The sequence below is a fragment of the Arachis ipaensis genome, chromosome B2 (genome assembly GCF_059453495.1).
Source record: "Arachis ipaensis isolate K30076 ecotype BB chromosome B2, ASM5945349v1, whole genome shotgun sequence".
In the NCBI taxonomy this organism is placed as follows: domain Eukaryota; kingdom Viridiplantae; phylum Streptophyta; class Magnoliopsida; order Fabales; family Fabaceae; genus Arachis; species Arachis ipaensis.
Genome location: NC_142437.1, coordinates 110574963 through 110592387, shown reverse-complemented (window position 1 = coordinate 110592387; position 17425 = coordinate 110574963). Strand labels below are relative to the sequence as shown.

The window sequence follows — 17425 nt, the reverse complement described above, 5'->3', positions numbered from 1 at the left end:
TATGGAGATGCTTTGTTGCTTCTGAACCTCTGCTTTCCTATTGCCTTTTTCCAACCATGCGTTACCTCCTTCCATGGCAAGCTGTATGATCCTCTCGGATGAAAACAAATCCATATGCGCTGTTACCACACGGCTAATCATCTGTCGGTTCCCACTAGCGTCAGAATAGGACCATTGTCCTTTTGCACACTGTCACTTGCGCCCCACATTCGCAGGTTTGAAGCTCTTTACAGTCATCCCTTCCCAGATCCTACTCGAATACCATAGACAAGGTTTAGACTTTCCAGATCCCAGGAATGCTGCCAATGGTTCTAGCCTATACCACGAAGATACTAATCTCACGGACTCGGTCCGTGTATTGGATATCCAAGAGAATATACTCCACCTGGCGTCCAATGACTAAGTTGAACATCATATAGACTATTTTGTGGTTGTCAGGCACGCGGATCTTGGCTAAGCGAGTAACAAAGATTGGGTGATTGTCACGGGTCACCCCTTCATTCTGACTTAACTAAATTAAGAACAAGAGTATATCTTAGAGAAGAAGTAGGCGTGAATTAAAGGATAAACAATAGTACTTGCATTAATTCATGAAGAACAGCAGAGCTCCATACCTTAATCTATGGGGTGTAGAAACTCCACCGTTGAAAATACATAAGTGAAAATAGGGTAGGCATGGCCGAGTGGCCAGCCCCCCACGGAGGTCTCAAAGTGTAAAAGTTACATAATATTAAAGATAAGCTCAGAGACATAAAATAAATCTCTAAAAGTAGTTTTTATACTAAACTAGTTACTAGGGTTTACAGAGAATGAGTAACTAAGTGCAGATAGTGCAAAAATCTACTTCTAGGACCCACTTGGTGTGTGCTTGGGCTGAGCATTGAAGCTTTTTCGTGCTTAGGCTGTTCCTGGAGTTAAATGCCAGCTTTGGTGCCAGTTTGGGCGTTTAACTCCAATTCTGGTGCCAGTTTGGGCGTTTTATGCCAGAATTCCTTGGGCTGACTTTGAACACCAATTTGGGCCATCAAATCTCGGGCAAAGTATAGACTATTATATATTTCTGGAAAGTCCAGAATGTTTACTTTCCAACGCAATTAAGATCGTGCCAATTGGGCTTCTGTAGCTCTATAAAACCTACTTCGAGTGTAGAAGGGTCAGAATCCAACAGCATCTGTAGTCCTTTTTTAGCCTCTGAATCAGATTTTTGCTCAGGTCCCTCAATTTCAGCCAGAAAATACCTGAAATCACAGAAAAACACACAAACTCATAGTAAAGTCCAAAAATGTGATTTTTGAATAAAAACTAATAAAACATAATAAAAATTAACTAAAACATACTAAAAACTATGTAAAAACAATGCCAAAAAGGGTATAAATTATCCGCTCATCACAACACCAAACTTAAATTGTTGCTTGTCCCCAAGCAACTAAAAATAAGATAGGATAAAAAGAAGAGAATATACAATGAATTTCAAAAATATCAACGAAGATTAGTCTCAATTAGATGAGCGGGACTTGTAGCTTTTTGCTTCCGAACAGTTTTGGCATCTCACTTTATTCTTTGAAGTTCAGAATGATTGGCATCTATAGAAACTCAGAATTTAGATAGTGTTATTGATTCTCCTAGTTCAGTATGTTGATTCTTAAACACAGTTACTTTATGAGTCTTGGCCGTGACCCTAAGCATTTTGTTTTCCAGTATTACCACCGGATACATAAATGCCACAGACACATAATTGGGTGAACCCTTTCAGATTGTGACTAAGCTTTGCTAGAGTCCCTAATTAGAGGTGTCCAGAGCTTTTAAGTACACTCTTTTTGCTTTGGACCACGACTTTAACCGCTCAGTCTCAAGCTTTTCACTTGACACCTTCACGCCACAAGCACATGGTTAGGGACAGCTTGATTTAGCCGCTTAGGCCAGGATTTTATTCCTTTGGGCCCTCCTATCCATTAATGCTCAAAGCATTGGATCCTTTTTACCCTTGCCTTTTGGTTTAAAGGGCTATTGGCTTTTTGCTCTTGCCTTTTAGTTTAAAGAGCTATTGGCTTTTTCTGCTTACTTTTTCTTTTTTCTTTCTTTTTTTTCTTTATTTTTTTTGCCATTTTTTTTCGCAAGCTTTATTTTTCACTGCTTTTTCTTGCTTCAAGAATCAATTTTATAATTTTTCAGATGGTCAATAATATTTCTCCTTTTTCATTGTTCTTTCAAGAGCCAACAATTTTAACATTCATAAACAACAATATCAGAAATATGCACTGTTCAAGCATTCATTCAGAAAACAAAAAGTATTGCCACCACATCAAAATAATTAAGCTAACTTCAAGATAAAATTCGAAACCATGCACTTCTTGTTCTTTTGCAATTAAAAATATTTTTCATTTAAGAAAGGTGAAGGATTCATAGGACATTCATAACTTTAAGGCATAGACATTAAATATTAATGATCATGTAGTAAAGACACAAACATAGATAAAACATAAAGCATAGGAAACGAAAAACAGAAAATAAAGAACAAGGAAATTAAAGAATGGGTCCACCTTAGTGAATGCGGCTTGTTCTTCCTCTTGAAGATCTTATGGAGTTCTTGAGCTCCTCAATGTCTCTTCCTTGCCTTTGTTGCTCCTCTCTCATGGCCTTTTGGTCCTCTCTAATTTCATGGAGGATGATGGAGTGCTCTTGGTGCTCCACTCTTAGTTGCTCCATGTTGGAACTCAAATCTTCTAAAGAAGTGTTGATTTGCTCCCAATAGTTATGTGGAGGAAAGTGCATCCCTTGAGGCATTTCAGGGATTTCATGATGAGGAACTTCCTCATACTCTTGTTGAGGTCCATGAGTGGGCTCTCTTGTTTGCTCTATCCTTTTCTTAGTGATGGGCTTTTGAGATGAGTCTCTCTATCTCTCCTGACTCGGAGGTGGAAGCAATTGCCTTTTCTTTCCTCTTTCTAGAGGTTTCTCCAGCCTTAGGTGCCATTAGTGGTTATGAAAAAATAAAAAGCGGGGCTTTTTCCACACCAAACTTAAAATGTTTGCTCGTCCTCGAGCAAAAGAAGAAAGAAAGGAGGAGAAGAAGAAGAAATAGAGGAGATAGAGGTGAGGAGTGGGTTCGGCCAAGGGGGTTTAAGTGTGTAAGATGTGTGAAAATGAAGGTAGTGAGGAGGGTTATTTATAGGGTAAGGGAGAGAGGGTAGCTGTGTATGAGGGGTTGGGTTTGGGAGAGAAATGGTTTGAATTTGAATGGTGAGGTAGGTGGGGTTTATGATGGATAGATGTGAGTGGTGAAGAGAGTATGGAGAAGAGGGTAAGATTTGATAGGTGAGGGTGTTTGGGAAAGAGGTATTGAGGTGATTGGTCAAGGGTGTATGGGGAAGAATGTTATGGAAAGGTGTGAAGATGAGAGAAGAAGAGGGAGGGGTAGGTGGGGATCCTGTGGGGTCTACAGATCCTGAGGTGTCAAAGAAATTAAGTCCCTGCACCATTCTAGCGTTTAAACGCCCTCAGTGTGCCAAATCTGGCGTTTAACGCCAGCTCTGCTACCTTTCCTGGCGTTAAACGCCAGTCTGCTACCCCTTTCTGGCGTTAAACGCCAGTCTGTCTGCCATTTCTGGCGTTTAATGCCAGCCAAATGCCAGACACCCTTTTCTGGCGTTAAACGCCCAGAATGCTGCCAGGCTGGGAGTTAAACGCCCATTCTGCTATCCTTACTGGCGTTTAAATGCCAGTAAGCCTGTCCTCCAAGGTGTTCTATTTTTCATGCTGTTTTTGAGTCCGCTTTAATTTTGTAGTTGTTTTTGTGACTTCACATAATCATCAACCTAAAGAAAACATAAAATAACAATAGAATATATATATAGAAATATAATTAAATAACATTGGGTTGCCTCCCAATAAGCGCTTCTTTAATGTCAATAGCTTGACAGTGAGCTCGGAGAGTCTCAACAGATATTCAGAGCTTAGTGTTGACCTCCCAACACCAAAATTAGAAGTTGAATGTGGGGGCTCTGTTTGACTCTGTATTGAGAGAAGCTTTTCATGCTTCCTCTCCATGGTTACAGAAGAAGATCCTTGAGCCTTAAACACAAGGTAGTCCTCATTCAATTGAAGGACTAACTCTCCTCTGTACACATCAATCACAGCTTTTGGTGTGTCTAAGAAGGGTCTTCCAAGGATGATGGATTCATCTTCATCCTTCCCAGTGTCTAGGATTACGAAGTCTACAGGGATGTAAAAGCCTTCAACCTTCACTAAGACATCCTTTACAAGTCCATAAGCCTGTTTCCTTGAATTGTCTGCCATCTCTAGTGAGATTCTTGCAGCTTGCACCTCAAAGATCCCTAGTTTCTCCATTACAGAGAGGGGCATGATGTTTATACTTGACCCCAGGTCACATAGAGCCTTCTCAAAGGTCATGGTGCCTATGGTACAAGGTATTAAGAACTTTTCAGGATCCTGTTTCTTCTGAGGTAATTTCAGTTGAACCAGATCATTCAGTTCATTGATGAGCAATGGAGGTTCATCCTCCCAGGTCTCATTACCAAATAGCTTGGCATTCAGCTTCATGATTGCTCCTAGATACAGAGCAACTTGTTCTTCAACAATGTCTTCATCCTCTTCAGAGGAAGAATACTCATCAGAGCTCATGAATGGCAATAGTAAGTTCAGTGGAATCTCTATGGTCTCTGTATGAGCCTCAGATTCTTTTGATTCCTCATGAGGGAACTTCCTAGTGGCCAGTGGACATCCATTGAGGTCTTTCTCACTGGAAATCACTGCCTCTTTCTCCTCTCCAGGTTCGGCCGTGTGGGGTATGTTGATGGCCTTGCACTCTCTCTTTGGATTCTCTTCTGTATTGCTTGGGAGAGTACTAGGAGGGAGTTCATTAACTCTTTTACTCAGCTGACCCACATGTGCCTCCAAATTTCTAATGGAGGACCTTGTTTCAGTCATGAAACTTTGAGTGGTCTTACTTAGATTAGAGATTATGGTTGCTAAGTCAGAGATGCTCTGCTTAGAATTCTCTGTCTGTTGCTGAGAAGATGATGGGAAAGGTTTGCTATTGCCAAACCGTGTTCTTCCACCATTATTATTATTGAAGCCTTGATTAGGCTTCTATTGATCCTTCCATGAGAGATTAGGATGATTCCTCCATGAAGGATTGTAAGTATTTACATAGGATTCTCCCATGTAATTCACTTCTTCCATTCCAGAATTCTCAGGATCATAAGCTTCTTCTTCAGAGGAGGCTTCTTTAGTACTGCCGGATGCAGCTTGCATTCCAGTCAGACTCTGAGAAATCATATTGACTTGCTGAGTCAATATTTTGTTCTGAGCCAATATGGCATTCAGAGTATCAACCTCAAGAACTCCTTTCTTCTGAGTTGTCCCATTATTCACAGGATTCCTTTCAGAAGTGTACATGAACTGGTTATTTGCAACCATTTCAATGAGTTCCTGGGCTTCCTCAGGCATCTTCTTCAGATGAAGAGATCCACCAGCAGAGTTTTCCAATGACAACTTTGACAATTCAGATAGACCATCATAGAATATACATATGATGCTCCATTCTGAAAGCATGCCAGAATGACACCTTCTGATCAACTGCTTGTATCTTTCCCATGCTTCATAGAGGGATTCACCTTCCTTTTGTTTGAAGGTTTGGACTTCCACTCTAAGCTTACTCAATTTTTGAGGTGGAAAGAATTTGGCCAAGAAAGCATTGACCAACTTTTCCTAAGAGTTCAGGCTTTCTTTAGGTTGTGAGTCCAACCATGTCCTAGCTCTGTCTCTTACAGCAAAAGGGAAAAGCATAAGTCTGTAGACCTCAGGATTAACCCCATTGGTCTTAACAGTGTCACAAATTTGCAAGAATTCAGCTAAAAACTGATGAGGATCTTCCAATGAAAGTCCATGAAACTTGCAATTCTGCTGTATTAGAGAAACTAATTGAGGCTTAAGCTCAAAGTTATTTGCTCCAATTGAAGGAATTGAGATGCTTCTTCCATAGAAGTCAGAAGATGGTGCAACAAAGTCACTAATCATCTTTCTTGCATCTCCACCATTGTTGTTGGGTTCGGCCATGTCTTCTTCTTTTTTGAAAAGTTCTGCAAGGTTTTCTCTAGAGAGTTGTGCTTTAGCTTCCCTTAGCTTCCTCTTCAGAGTCCTTTCAGGTTCAGGATCAGCTTCAACAAGAATGTTCTTATCCTTGTTCCTGCTCATATGAAAAAGAAGAGAACAGAGAAAGAAGAGGAATCCTCTATGTCACAATATAGAGATTCCTTTATGTGAGTAGAAGAAGAGAAGAATAGAAGAATGATATAGAGAGGAGATGAAGAATTCGAACACAGAGAGGAAGAGAGGGTTCGAATTATAAGAACAAGAGAAGTGTTAGTAAACAAATAAATAGAAAGAGATGAGTGAGAGAGAGTTTTCAAAAATAATTAAAAAAAAAAGAAAAATATTTTTGTTTTTATTTTAATTATTAGTTAGAATTCGAAATTATAAAAAGGAATAAAATAAAATTAAAATTTAAAATAATTAGTTAATTAAAAAGAATTTTGAAAAAGAAGTTAATAATTTTTGAAAATTAGAGAGAGGAAAGTAGTTAAATGATTTTGAAAAAGATAAGAATTTTAAAATCAAACCAAAAAGTCAAGTAGTTAATTGAAAAATATTTGAAAATCAATTTTGAAAAGATAAGAAGTTAGAAAAGGATTTTGAAATTGATTTTGAAAAAGATATGATTGAAATCTATTTTAAAAAAGATTTGAAAATAAAATTAAAAAGATTTGATTTTCGAAATTAAAGTTGATTACTTGACTAACAAGAAACTAAAAGATATGATTCTAGAATTTAAAGATTAAATCTTTCTTAATAGGCAAGTAACAACTTGAAATTTTTGACTCAAAACATTAAATGTTAGCAATTAATTTTGAAAATATGAAATAAAAGTAAGAAAAAGATTTTGAAAATTAATTTTTAAAATTTTCGAAAAACATGAAAGAAAAATAAAAAAGATTTGATTTTTTTGAAAAAGTTTTGAAAAGATAGGATTTTTAAATTGAAATTTTGATTTGACTCATAAGAAACAACTAAATTTTAAAAATTTTTTACTAACTCAATCCAAAATTTCGAAATTTATGAGAAGAATAAGGGAAAGATATTTTTTATTTTGAATTTTTAATGAGGAGAGAGAAAAACACCAAATTGAAACAAAACATAAAAATTATGAATCAAAACAACTAATGCATGCAAGAATACTTTGAATGTCAAGATGAACACCAAGAACACTTTGAAGATCATGATGAACATCAAGAATATATTTTTGAAAAATTTTTAAGAAAAGAAACACATGCAAGACACCAAACTTAGAAATTTTTAATGTTGAGACACTAACAAATTGAAAATGCATATGAAAATCAAGAAAAGACACAAAACAAGAAAAATTAGAGATCAAACAAAGAAGATCAACAAGAACAACTTGAAGATCATGAAGAACACCATGCATGAGTTTTCGAAAATTTTAAGAAAAATTAAAAAAAAATACAATTGACACCAAACTTAAAAATTGACACTAAACTCAAACAAGAAACACAAAATATTTTTGGTTTTTATGATTTTGTTAATTTTTTTGATATTTTTCGAAAATTATTTTGGAAAAATGAAAAAGAAGAAAATATTTTGAAAGATTTTTGAAAGCTTTTTGAAAATAAAACAAATGTTGAAACAAGAAGAAAATTACATAATCTAAGCAACAGATGAACCGTCAGTTGTCCAAACTCGAACAATCCCCAGCAACGGCGCCAAAAACTTGGTGCACGAAATCGTGATTCTCACACTTTCATTCACGACTCCGATGCAACAAACCAGCAAGTGCACTGGGTCGTCCAAGTAATACCTTACGTGAGTAAGGGTCGATCCCACGGAGACTGTCGGCTTAAAACAAGTTATGGTCATCTTGTAAATCTCAGTCAGGCGGATTAAATTGGTTATGAGGTTTTGATAATTAAAATATAAATAAAACATAAAATAGGATAGAGATACTTATGTAATTCATTGGTGAGAATTTCAGATAAGCGTATGGAGATGCTTTGTTACTTCTGAACCTCTGCTTTCCTACTGCCTTCTTCCAACCATGCGTTACCTCCTTCCATGGCAAGCTGTATGATCCTCTCGGATTAAAACAAATCCATATGCGTTGTTACCGCACGGCTAATCATCTGTCGGTTCCCGCTAGCGTCGGAATAGGACCATTGTCCTTTTGCACACTGTCACTTGCGCCCCACATTCGCAGGTTTGAAGCTCTTTATAGTCATCCCTTCCCAGATCCTACTCGGAATACCACAGACAAGGTTTAGACTTTCCGGATCCCAGGAATGCTGCCAATGGTTCTAGCCTATACCACGAAGATACTAATCTCACGGATTCGGTCCGTGGATTGGATATCCAAGAGAATATACTCCAGCTGGTGTCCAATGATTACGTTGAACATTATGTAGACCGCTTTGTAGTTGTCAGGCATGCGGATCTTGGCTAAGCGAGTAACGAAGATTGGATGATTGTCACGGGTCACCCCTTCATTCTGACTTAACTGAATTAAGAACAAGAGTATATCTTGGAGAAGAAGTAGGCATGAATTGAAGGATAAACAATAGTACTTGCATTAATTCATGAAGAATAGCAGAGCTCCACACCTTAATCTATGGGGTGTAGAAACTCCACCGTTGAAAATACATAAGTGAAAATAGGGTAGGCATGACCAAGTGGCCAGCCTCCCATGGAGGTCTCAAAGTGTAAAAGTTACATAATATTAAAGATAAGCTCAGAGACATAAAATAAATCTCTAAAAGTAGTTTTTATACTAAACTAGTTACTAGGATTTACAGAGAATGAGTAACTAAGTGCAGATAGTGCAGAAATCTACTTCCAGGGCCCACTTGGTGTGTGCTTGGGCTGAGAATTGAAGCTTTTTCGTGCTTAGGCTGTTTCTGGAGTTAAACGCCAGCTTTGGTGGTAGTTTGGGCGTTTAACTCCAATTCTGGTGCCAGTTTGGGCGTTTTACGCTAGAATTCCTTGGGCTGACTTTGAACACCAGTTTGGGCTATTAAATCTCAGGCAAAGTATGAACTATTATATATTGCTAGAAAGCCCAGGATGTCTAACTTTCAATGCAATTGAGAGCACGCCAATTTGGCTTCTGTAGCTCCAGAAAATCCACTTCAAGTGTAGGAGGGTCAGAATTCAACAGCAACTGCAGTCCTTTTTCAGCCTCTGAATCAGATTTTTGCTCAGATCCCTCAATTTCAGCCAGAAAATACCTGAAATCATAGAAAAATACACAAACTCATAGTAAAGTCCAGAAATGTGATTTTTGAATAAAAACTAATAAAAACATAATAAAAACTAACTAAAACATACTAAAAACTATGTAAAAACAATGCCAAAAAGGGTATAAATTATCTGCTCATCATCCTCCCAAGATGCCATGAGGCCTTTCTTCTTTCCTTTCTTCGGCTTGTCCTCCTTCTTCAGTTTTGGACAATCATACTTGAAGTGCCCAGCTTCTTTACAATTGTAACAGATTACTTTGCTGAGATCCCTCTTTGGCTTCCTTGAGCTGCCTTCTTTGTTTCGTTCCTTCAGCTTCACCATTTTTCTGAATTTCTTAGCAAACAAAACAAATTCATTTTCAGAAGATTTATCACTGGATTCATTCTCTAGAGGTTTAGTAACAAATTTGAGTGCAATTCCTTTCTTTTTTGTATCTTTTTTCAAATATGTATTTTCAAAGGTGCAAGTAAATTCCCCCTCAAATCATCATAGGTCATAGTATCGATGTTACAACTTTCAGCTATCACTATTGCTTTGGTTTCCAATTATTTTATAAGACATCTCAATATTCTTCTCACAAGCACAGATTCAGAATATGTGATCCCCATAGCATCCAAGCCGGTGACGATGACGTTGAATCTTTAAAACAATTCATCTATCGTCTCTCCTTCCTTCATTGAGAATATTTCATATTCTCTATTCAGCATGTCTATTCTGGATCTCTTGACTTGAGTTGTGCCTTCATGAGTGATTTAAAGTTTGTCCCAAATTTCCTTTACTGTTGTGCATCGTGATACCCGCCGGTATTCCTCGAAGCTGACTGCACAGTTGAGCAAGTTGACTGCTTTGGTGTTGAGCTCTACTTTCTTTCTATCATCCTCATTCCAATCGGCTTCACCTTTGAGAGTAACTACACCATCAACTCCAGTAGTGGTTAGAAATTGTGGACCTTCCATGATTATCTTCCAAAGTCTGTAGTCTACAGATTGAACAAATATCTTCATTCTTTCTTTCCAGTAACTGTAGTTCTTTCCATTGAAGAATGGAGGTCTGTTACTTGACTGCCCTTCTGTCAGAGTATAGGCCACCAGATTTGAGCCACTGTTAGCCGCCATCAGGATCTTTTCTCCAAGCTGCAAAGCTTGATCTCTTTGAGACCAAGCTCTGATACCAATCGATGGTAATCAATGGCTAAGAGAAGGGGGTTGAATCTTAGCCCATTTTTTGCTGTATATTAATTTCTACTTTTTTAAATAGCTTCAGGAGATATTTCTACTTTTTGTCTCATAACCAGTCAAGAGACATTTTCTTTTTTGTCTCGTAACCGATTAGGAGATATTTTTCAATTTTGTCTCCAGTGCAACAGAAACAGAATAGGAGTAGAAGAGAGAGTGAGATTCACACCCAGAAGTATCCTGGTTCAGCTGCTAAGTGCAATGCAGCCTACATCCAGTCTCCATTACAACAGTGATGGAATTTCACTATAATCATCAGATTACATATACCAATTCTTCTCTAGGAACTACCCATTCCTATCTAGGACAAATCCAGATTCTATCCCCAAATCTGAACTTGACTTGGTCACCTACCAAGCTTTCAACCGCAAAGTGCTAACCCAACTTGCAAGGAAATCCTTATAGGATCATGAAACACAACAAACAGATGTACAAAGAAACTCTAAGACATCTATGTCTTTTTCTTTAATTTTACTCACTGCCTTTTTTCTCTCACTAGCTTTTTCTTACAAACCTTACCATATTTTCCTTTTATCATGAAATCAAGACAGACAATACTAAAAAAAAGAAAAGAAAATGAACATCTTTGAAGCAGAAGAACTCAGGAAGCTTGGGTAGCTATAAGAACTATGTGCTTTACACTTTCTCTTCTTGTCTCAACCCTTGGCCGTTCACCCTTATTATAGATGGGGAAGCTTCCAAGGTTGAAACCGGTTTAACCAAGCCACCAACATCTTCTCCAATGCATAGCCGGTTCAGACAGAGAGAAGAGAGAGGGAAAACCAAAAGCAAATCAACATGCATGTACCTCTCTCTCATCCTTTCTCATCAAGCTTTATCAATCTGAGCCTTTCATCTTGACTTTGTCCCCAAGAATGAATTCTAACACTTGATGAATCTTTGATCCTTGACAGCTCCTTCTTTTCCATATTTGCTTCTTCCTCTACGTAGTTCCAGTAGCTACCTTCTGTCTTGGATGAACAAAAATGGAAACGAGCTTTACCACAGAGATCTTCTTCTCTGACCGAGGCTGATTGCTTCTATTCTTGGTATGAAGATCTTGAAGCTTCTTCTTGAAATCTTTCCTTCAGTGGCAAAGATCTTAGCCACACCATGTTTCAGATCTTTCTTTTGCACAGACCATCATCAACCTAGCCTTTTTTCTTCTTCATAGCTTCACTGTAATTTCTCTGATAGCTTGCTTTTGCTTCTTTTCTCTGATTGAAGTGACAACCAAAAATAAGAGAGAGAAGAGAGAAAAGAAACAAAGCATGCAACGTAAAATTAACTCAATTTAACTTTATGTTTCAGTTACCTATGCAAGCAATTAATCCATTTGAATTTTAAATTTCATTCCACAATGGGGAGTAGGTAACCGTGGAGCTTTCAATGCAAATAAATTGAATTGAATTAATTTTTGGTTACTAAATTGGACTTTCATCACTTGGGCCAAGATAACAATTTTATTTTTCTTCCTACACACTAACAAAAATATCAAACAACCCATTAGAAGTTATTAAATAAGACACTTAATAATAATTTTAATAATTTTCTAATTTATATTTTAATAATATTTGATCATCATTTAATTAAATATAAGTTTTCCAAACTCAACAGTAAGTTTAAGTTTAATTGTGTTCTATATTCTCAATTATCATTGTTATGCTTGTTGTACATGTCAACTATGATTGTTCTATTTCGTTAGGGAGGTGTGTAGGGTGGGAGGATCTCGCACATGTGTTTAGCACCCACCATGTTTCAGGACCATCAACAGTTGGACAGCGGCCTCATCTACCGTGTCATCCTCCCGTTGATACAATCAAGCCCATCCGTCAGCATTTCTGTCCTACAGGGTGCAGTTAGGCAAAGTTATCACTTCAAACCCTCGTATAGAAAAGTCTGGAAGGCAAAGAAAAAGGTAATTGTACAAATATATGGTGATTAGGAGGAGTCATACAATAAGGTGCCAAGGTTGCTGCAAACATTGCAAAGTTATTATCCCAGAACGATATGTGAGATCAGTGTTGTATCGTAATATGATGGGCACCTTATGGTGCGTGATTGCAACATGCTTGATAAGGTATTTTGGGCTTTTTTGCCTGTGTGGAGGCTTTCAAACATTGTAAGACGTTTGTTTTCGTCGATGGCACACATCTATATGGTAAATATGGTAGTGTTTTGCTTATTGCAGTGGCACAGGACAGTAACAGTAATATCCTTCCTGTAGTCTTTGCAATTATTGAGTCCGAGATGACGAAGTCATGGTCTTTCTTCCTTACCAATCTGAGGTGACGTGCTTGTTGATTATTTCTAATAGATCCCAGGTGATCAAGGCTGCACTGAGAGTTGATGATAGTGGTTGGCATCCTCCTAGAGCGTTTCATGCTTACTGTGTCCATGGTGGAGCAGTATGTTGCAGAACATAGGGAATGGTACGCCCATGCTAGCACCGCAGATCCCAAGACAGAGAACGCATCTGAAAGTTATCTAGTAGTGGAAGCTACCAAAGATGGACCTAATTATTGAACTTATCAGTCATCAGGTAACTCTCGATCATCAACAATATATAGCACCTCACGTACTGTCGGAGGGTGACTGGATCATCAGTAACAGGTATCTGTCGGAAATACTCCCAAAGACATGGTATAACAGCCCGTGCTTTTAAAAAATTAAATATTGAGTTATTTATAATTTATTATATTTAATAATTTTATTCAAAAAATATTTTTTTAAAAGTAATTAAATTAAATTTATAATATTTTAAATTTAAAATTAATTAAAATTTTTAAATAATTTTTATTATAATAAAATATTTTAAAAAATATATTAAAAAAATTATTATTATTTTATTAAAGTTCCAAAAAAAAGAATGAATTGGCCGAAGCCATTTGGAAGCAAAAGAAAAGAAAGGAGGCACGAGATATTAAGAGAACAAAGGGAAGAAAATTTGAAACGTAGACTTAATGCATGTATACATATATATTATCATGACACATAAGCCTTAATACCATAAATCCTCAAATAATCACCATCATACCTTTTATTATATTCAATATCATCCCCGAATTAAAACTTGGAAAGGGAATGAAAGTGAGAGAGATCGAGTGTCCTTGAAGGAGAGCCATGACTCCTCCATGATTTTTGGCTTTAATTTTTTGAAATCCGTAACTCCAATAAAAAAAATTTAATTCGATAAAAGTATTCATATCTTCCTCCTTTATACGTTGGCATTATTTTTGTTCGGTAGAAATTGACGGTGGCGTAGTTCCCTTTCTCCTTGAGTTTGGCCAGTTGGAGGTTTAGGAGTACAGATGATTTTTAACGTTTTCCTTTTTAGCAGCTTGGTCAAAAAGTTTCTCCAGAATTTTCGTTGAATTTTGTATGGAGTTAGAGAATTCATTTTTTAAATTATAAGTTTTTTAATTCATGAATGCTCAAAAGCTTAATGAGTAATTGAAAACAATTTATGACTGTCTGGACTGGTTGAATGACGAATTTGTGTTGGATTTGTGATTGTGAAAATAATTGAATTTAATGAATATGTATTTGGTTTTCTGAATGTTTGAGAATTGTCAAAACTGTGGCTGTGAATAAATTATGTGTATGCCTTGGTAAAATGATGCATGAATAGAGTACTGGCTTGGATTGAGATAAGTTAAGAAATCATGGAAATGAGCTTGAGGGTGGTGAAGCCTATTTTTAAGAGAAGGTTCTGTCTGAATTCTTGTAAAAATATACGAAAAAGTGATGTTATTTTGGAAAACTGATTGACAAGTTTATTTTGAGAAATAACTCTATGTTAGAAAAAGATTTGGTTTACATATTTACTCATAATTGAGAAAAGGATTCTTGTATTAAAATTTTGATTTATTGAAAGAGATCTTTGAGAATTGAAAATGGATTTATAATATTGAGTTTGATTTGTTTGAATTATCAAGAAGGGTTTTTGAGAATTCAGGATGGTTTGGTAGGGACCTTTGAAGGGTGGTAAAATTCGAATTTTAGCTGAATGCTATAGAAATTTTTAAAAAACTCTGAGGCTTGTTTAAAGCGTTATTTAAAAGAAAATTTAATTTAAGAATCGTATTAATTGATTTTGACTTATTAAAAAAAATTGTTTTAAGTTAGGAATTGAGTTTGGTTTATTAAGAAAGTGACTTTTATCTTGATTGAAAGTTAAAGAAGTTTGGGTATTTGAAAATTAAATATTTTGATACTAAGACTGAAAGTATACCTATGAGGTGATTTGGAGGTAAGAGTGATTGATTATTTGGTGATGCGGAGGTATGTGTAACTAAACGGTGATGCGGAGGTACGTTTAATAATATAAGTGATGTAGAGGTGTGTGTATGTAATTGGTGATGTGATGGCATAATAAAGAAGAAGAAAATGAGAAGCCATGTATGAAAGAGATAACTGAAACGGATAATGAATCATGAAAAGTGTATGTCGAATGGGTCTTGTGCCAAAGTGCTAGTGCAGAAGTGTCCACCTGACTGATAGTCTAAGATTGCTAATGTGGGAATGTCTGCCTAACTGATAGCATATTGCTTGATTGAATGCGCCTTTGTGCCAAATTGCTAATGTGAAAGTGCCCGCCTAACTGATAGCCTGAGATTGCTAATGCGGGAATGTTCGCCTAACTGATAGCCTGTTTCTTACCGTGATGCCAATATATCCTGACTAATATGGATTCGCCCATGATGATAATTGTGTCTAACTGACACGGTAAAGAAACCATATTTGGGGTTCACCTCAAGTAATGCCGGATTGCGGGTAGACAACCGATGCATGAGCTCATGGCCTGCTTAGGACAGACATGCATCATATTGTTTGCGCATTTGTACTTGGTTGTGTTTTGCTTGTTGTATTTTCCTTGTGATTGTGTTGGTTGTCTTATCCTGCCTTACTTGTGTGTTCAATTGGATCTCTGGTACTATTAGTTTATGTATTGAAGTGATTAAGAATTAATGTTGTGAATGAGTTTTGTTTTAAGTTCAGAAATTTTAAAGAAAGCAATTAATTGTCTAAAGTAAAATTAAAAAATATTTTCAAAGGTTTGATAAAAGAATAGTTTTACGGGGTAAAGTCAATTATTTGCATTGTGTTCATTACTTTTACGGCATTCACTTTTCTTACTGAGAACATGCGAGGACGACGTTCTCACCCCCTACAGATTTTTCTTTCAGCAACAGGTTCAGAAATCCTTGACGCAGAGCCGCGACCGGACATCAGAACTTTATGTATATATGTATTCGTATTTTCTATAGTTGGTTTAGCCTTAGACTTTCCCCTCGCCATTTATTGTCTTTGATTTTTAGAGGGGTAGGACTTGTATTTGAGAATCTTTAAATAAGTTTATGTATATAGAGCTATGTGAATATCCATACTTTTGTGGTTAACTGTTATAAAATAGTCTTCTTTTGATTTCTTGTTTAAAATTTCGATTCATATTCGCGAAGGCTCAATATGAAATAAAGATAGTATAAAGTAAAAAGGTTTAGAGGTAAGTGATGCCTGAGTTTTTAGTACGATCATGAGGTACCAAAAGTTAGGGTGTTACACATGCCAACTTTAGGGAGAAAAACTCTCATCTATGCTCCCTGCTGCTGGACTGCAAGCAGGCACGGACCCATGCTTATGAATGGGGGGCACTTGCCCCAGTGTTATTTTATATTTTTAAACCATTATATATATAATATGCCCCTATTTTTAATTTTAAATAATCCCACTACAAATAAATTAAGCCCAATTATTAAAAGTTTAAGCCCATTTTTATCCTTTTATGATTTTAACTATTAGTTAACCTAATTAAATTTAGTCTTCTTCTATTTTTAAATTCTAGTCCTCACTCATTTATTCTCTTAAACCCTTTTCTTAGTTTCATATTTTCAACCTTCTTTTTCTATTCCTTGTCTAGTAGTTATCTTCTCTTCATCAAAAAGTAAATTTTAAATTCTATATTTTGTTTTATATAGTTTTCTATGACTCTATGTATCTTTCAATTTTATTGTTTCTCTTTTTGATATTTTCAATTGAAAATTTTAATTTAAACAATTATAATTTAGGTATTAATCTATTTTTTTATTCTCTTCATGAATTTATACATTTTTTGGTATGAATATCATAAAGAGTCGACTTCGTAATCGAATGGAAGATGACTGGTTGAATGATTGTTTGGTTACATATATAGAAAGAGAGACATTCAATCAAGTTGATAATGAAACAATTATTCAACATTTTCAAAATAGGAAAACAAAAAGAGAAGTACCTTCAAGATTTGAAGCGAAGAACGTTAGCAGCTAATGTAATTTTTAGTTTTTTTTTATTCGAATAATTAATGTGCACTTTTATATTTTTAAATTTAAATTAATATATATTTTGATAGTAATGTGTATTATTTTTGCCCCCAACATAAATTTTCTAGGTCCGTCACTGACTGCAAGAGGCCTAACCTCGAGTAGCTGCTCAACCAACTCCTATACCTCAATCTCGTACCATGTATGGAAGTCACGAAAGCACCCACTTACTGGCTCTCCATTAGCGCGGATCCCTAGCTAGTACGCGACGTCCTGTAGGGTGATGGTGCACTCACCCCATGACGAGTAGAAGGCGTGGGTCTTTAGACGCCAACGCTTCACAAATGCCATAATCAGGGAGTTGTCAAAAACAAAATTCTTGAGTAGCACCACTCAAGAATAAAAAAACCAGAAGAAGTAGACGAGACTTCTAGTAAACAATAAAAAACCAGAATCAGAAATGTGTAAACCTATAAAACTATAAAAATTTCAGAGTAAAAAATTCTACCAACAAATGTTTACATAACAAATTAATTTAAATTTTAAGTAAACTATTTTAACAAA

General features: G+C 36.2%; 1 non-coding gene across 1 annotated transcript; it reads left to right on the top strand.

Annotated features, from left to right (window-relative positions):
- Positions 1-5572: 5572 nt before the first annotated feature.
- LOC148575210 (small nucleolar RNA R71) lies at positions 5573-5676 on the top strand. Its single transcript, XR_015906801.1, has one exon. It is a non-coding gene; the product is annotated as a small nucleolar RNA R71 (small nucleolar RNA).
- The last annotated feature ends 11749 nt before the right edge of the window (positions 5677-17425 follow it).